Source organism: Hipposideros armiger, unplaced genomic scaffold (genome assembly GCF_001890085.2).
Source record: "Hipposideros armiger isolate ML-2016 unplaced genomic scaffold, ASM189008v1 scaffold_298, whole genome shotgun sequence".
In the NCBI taxonomy this organism is placed as follows: Eukaryota; Metazoa; Chordata; class Mammalia; order Chiroptera; family Hipposideridae; genus Hipposideros; species Hipposideros armiger.
This window is the reverse complement of record NW_017731648.1, coordinates 685,508-690,086: the sequence shown is the minus strand read 5'-3', so window position 1 is coordinate 690,086 and position 4,579 is coordinate 685,508. Positions and strand designations below refer to the sequence as shown.

Here is a 4,579-nt window from a genome sequence, read left to right as displayed (position 1 = left end):
GGGTGTGGCAACACATCCCATCCAAGCTCCAATAATTTTTGACGGGTGATCAAACTTGTGTGTGGTCTCGCGTTGTCGCGATGGAACACAACTCTTTACAATTAACAAGCTCTGGACATTTCTGGATGATGGATTCATTCAAACTGTCCAATTGATGACAGTACACATTTGAATTGATTGTTTGGTTCCTTGATAGCTCGAAAAACATGACACCTTTAAAATCCCACCACACTGAGAGCATAACCTTCCTCTGATGAATGTCTGCTTTTGATGTCGTTTAAGGCGAATCATCATGTCGGGGCCAAGACCGTTTGCACACCACATTGTTGTAAACAATCCATTTCTCATCACCAGTTATCAGTCGCTTCAAAAAAGGATCGTTTTCCTCACGTTTATACACGCCGTCAAATGAACTTCTTTGAGTTCATGCGGAACCCAAATATCGAGCTTGCTTACGTATCCCAGCTTCTTCAGGTGGTCATGAATGCTTGAATGATGGATGTTCAATGTTACTGCAATCTCTCGTGTCGTGTAATGTGAGTTTGATTCGATCAATACCTTTATTTTGTCCTCATCAACCTCGGTGGGCCTCCTTGACCGAGGAGCGTCGTTGAGATCAAAATCATCAGCATGGAATTTCGTGAGCCATCGTTGGCACTGACGTTCTTGTAGAGCAGGGTTGTCAAACTGGTGGCCCACGGGCTGCATGCGGCCCTCAGGTAATTTTTTGTAGCCCGTGATGCTCTGAAATAAAATGAAAAGAGAAAAAATTTTTATGAAGAAAATAGCGCTTAAGGGAGATCGAGGCAATACCGTACACACAATTCCCTCGTTAACCCTTTAACTACTGAAGACGAGTATACACTGGCCCAGTGTCTTTCCTGGGGGCCTGTGGGCGTGTATAAAAGCGCTGACTCAGAGCTGGCCGAGTGGCACGATGATTAAGAACTGGCTTGGGACGCCAGAGGGCCCCAGTTCGGATCCCACATATGAGGGCCAGTGACACTGCCCTCCACAGCTAAGATGCTGAACAACAGCTCAACCTGGAGCTGGGTTGCGGTGAGTCGCCAGCGATGGCGTAGGCTGCTGCCCCTGTGGCAGTGGGATGCCATGGGCTACCTACCATGTGTAGCCAGCAGCCAGCGTGAGCGGGCAGCAGCCGCAGTGAGCAGCCGTCCAGAAGCCGGTGACTGATCTGCCTCACCCGGGAAGAGCGCAATGATGGTGCCAACTTGGGCCAGTGAAGCAACGTCCTCCACAACTAGACTGAAGAACAAAACGACAGCAACTTGTCTGTTCCCCTTCCCCCAATTCCCCAGCACTGTTCCCATCCCCCCAACTCCCCAATTAAAAGAAAAAAAAAAAAAGCACTGACTCAGTTCCGGCGACGTTTGGAAGCGATATGTCTGCCACTCTGTGTCACGTAATGTAAACAGATCCCAATAGCGAAAAGGTTAAAAAGAGCACTCGGGTAAAAAAGAATAACTTTAGTTTTATAAATACATTAAATAAAATAAATGTTTAAATAAAAGCAATTATATAGTGTTTAATTATCCTATCCATATTCCTGAATCCTCACTTCAGAATATAAATTTAACAAAATTTGTAAATGTGATGTGGTCCGCGTGAATCTTGCCTGTTGCACCAAATGACCCGTGTTTTAATTGAGTTTGACACCCCTGTTGTAGAGCATTGTCACCATAAACTTTATGCAACTTTTCACAAGCTTGACGCGCGTTCTTCCATTTATGGAAGTAAAACAGTAAAATATGGCAAAAATGCACTGTTTGGTCTTCCATCTTCAACTTGTTGTAAAATCTCCAAAACTCAAGTAAATCGCTCATTTTGTGTGTGTGTGAAATTAATAATTGATAAGCATCTGTAAAGGGCATGAAAAACAAGAAGCAAATGCTAACAGAGAATTTTGCACATTCGTAAATAGGTTTAAATCAATATATGATAGAAGTCGCTCTTTTTTTTTTTTTAGAATGAAGCTAGCACTGTCATCTGTCAAATGACATAGCAATAACATAGATGCGAATGGCTCTAGTACTTCCAAAAATGAACTAGTGCCATCTGTCGCAAACATGCGTCATGACTTTTCCGACAACCCAATAGATGATTTCTCATACCTCCTTTCTTCTCACAGCTTCCAACATCTCCTCACGCTCCACTCTCAGCTGATGACCTTCCTTCTTCTTTCCTGAGAAAGTAGTCGCTCGTGTCCAATTCTTCTGCCACAGCCACAAGCACTTGTGCTACATTCCCTGCCTTCCACTTAGCCCCAGATGTCCCTCTCTGGCTCTCCTCTGCATCCACTTTTTCTCCTTCTCTTCCCAGGGCTCAGACCTCACTTCTCTCTATACTCACTCCCCAGGTGATCTCAGCCAGCCCCATGACAGACCATGAAAGACCATCAAAACACTGAGCATTCCTGATTGCATGCCTCCAGCCTGGTACTCTGCCTTGAAATCCAGGCACACACATCCAACCATCTATGTGACAGTTTCCCTTGGAGATACTGCATTCAGCAGGTCCAAAGTCCACCTACCCATAGGACATTGTCCTATCCAGATCCCTTTGGATCTGCTTTAGTTTCTTTGCATCATTATTAGGGTTTTGCATGTTTTTGCATCTGAGAGTTTGCATCTGCAACTCTCAGGGCATTACCCTGGGCTCTGGACCACGTTGCCAATGCACCTTTGTTGCATATTTAGGGAATGAGAAGTGCCTGGGAGCTTAAACATTCTCCTGGGGCTGCCTTTAGTCAAGGACTTACCAGTGTAGAACAACTTGGAGAAGTACTAACTCACCCTCCAGAGCTCCCTGCAGGATTAGATGCCCTCTGCAGGATTCTGCCTGAGCTTGCTCCCCTGCAGCCCTGCTTCCTCCTGTTTCTTTGGCTCCTCTTTCACATTCCACATATAGTCAATCAGGTCAGTTCCACCTTCAAATTATATCCCAAATCAGCATGCTTTTCGTCCCCTTCACCAAGACCACCTAAGTCTAGTCCACCATCAGCATGCACCCAGACTAGTGCAGTAGCCTCCTCATTGGTCTCAATGCTCCTTATTTTGTGTCAGACAGTCTTTGCACACAACAGCCAGAAGGCTTTGAGCATGCATAAGAGACCAGGAACTTAAATGCTGCTGTATGCTAATAACAACCACTAACACTGCACTTCCCCAGGGTCAGGCACTATGCTAAGCCCTCTACATTCATTCAGTTGTCCCATGCCTGTATACTGAGTGCCTGCTGTGTACCAGGCACTCTACCCTGCACGGGATAAGGTGATAGAGAAGAGGCAAGCTGAGTCCTTTTTGAACTGACATTCTAGGTGGGTAGACACACTTAGTAAGTGTGGAAACCAATAAATAATTGGAGATTGTGACAAGTGTCATGAATAAACAGGGTGATGTGGTCATCACCAAGAGAGGGCAACTTTAGATGAACAGAGAAGGCTTCCTAGAGGAGGTTATCCCTGAGCTGAAGGTGGAAGGATGAGGAGCTAACCTTGCAAAGAGCCAGGTGGAGAGCATTTCAGGCACAAGCCCTGGGGCCAGGGTGGCTGAATGGGTCAGCAAGAGGGAAGTGATGACACAGATTGGGCAGGGCCTTGTGGGCTGTAGTGAGGACTTCGGCTTGCACTGAGTAAGGTGGGAACCATGGAGGGTTCTTGATCAAAGAAGCAGCATGAACTCAAGTGTCCACAGGTGCCCTCCTGCACCTGTGGGAACAGTGGAGGCAAGGAGCATGATGGCAGGGGCTAGGGACCAGGGGTGGGCTGCACTGGTCCTGGTGAGTGATAATGGGGGCTGTGAGCTGAAGATATGGGGAGAAGTGGGCAGGCTTAGGAGCTATTTTGGAGTTGGGGCTAAGAGAAGCTAGGGTAAGGAAAAGCACACAAGACAGTAGGTATGGGCTTTGGGGTCAAGGAGACCTGGGTTCAAATGCCTTCTTGACCCCTTTGCTGCTGGGCAACATTTAGAGATGTCGCTCAACCTCCCTGCCTCAATTTATTAATGGGGAAAGAAATAGAAGAAGGGTATGGTACGCAGATAGGAAATACTCAAAAAATGGCAGCTAGTTAAAAAATTCCAGGGGCAGGGGATATATGGGGGAGAAAGGCAGTTAATACGGTGGGGCAGCGGTCCCAAAGGTGAGACCCATAGCTGGCACTAGGGGGCAGCAGCAAGCCTCCAGGCAGCAGGGCTGGGCGCACTTTGCAAGTCCGAAGCGGCTAGACTAGACTGTAGCACCTCAGGTGACTGGGCCTAGGGACAAAGCAAGCCTGGGGCCACGTGTCCAGGCCATGTGACTGAGGAGGAGGGCAGGAGGTAGAGAGGCCATGGCCGCCTTCTGGAGTCTAGGCACCAGAACCTAATAAAGGACATTTGTTCAAGAGAAACCTGAGCAGCCTGCACAGTGGAATTCAGGCGGAGACAGGGGCCAGCAGATAGGGCTTCCTGCCCCTCCTTCCCCTGGGGACAGTCACCCCAGCTCTAGAATCCCAGGGCCATCAAAGCCGGGGTTCCCCCTACCAGCCTCCCACTGCCCCTACAAACACTCCAGGCTCAGG

The 4,579-nt window shown here is 47.9% G+C and overlaps 1 long non-coding RNA gene across 1 annotated transcript; it reads right to left on the bottom strand.

The window, feature by feature from the left end:
* Positions 1-607: 607 nt before the first annotated feature.
* Positions 608-4,089, bottom strand: LOC109391598 (uncharacterized). The gene is made up of 4 exons (XR_002125877.1): positions 3,514-4,089; positions 2,814-2,947; positions 2,133-2,203; positions 608-744 (listed from the first exon to the last, which is right to left on the bottom strand). It is a non-coding gene; the product is annotated as an uncharacterized LOC109391598 (long non-coding RNA).
* Between the last annotated feature and the right edge of the window lie 490 nt (positions 4,090-4,579).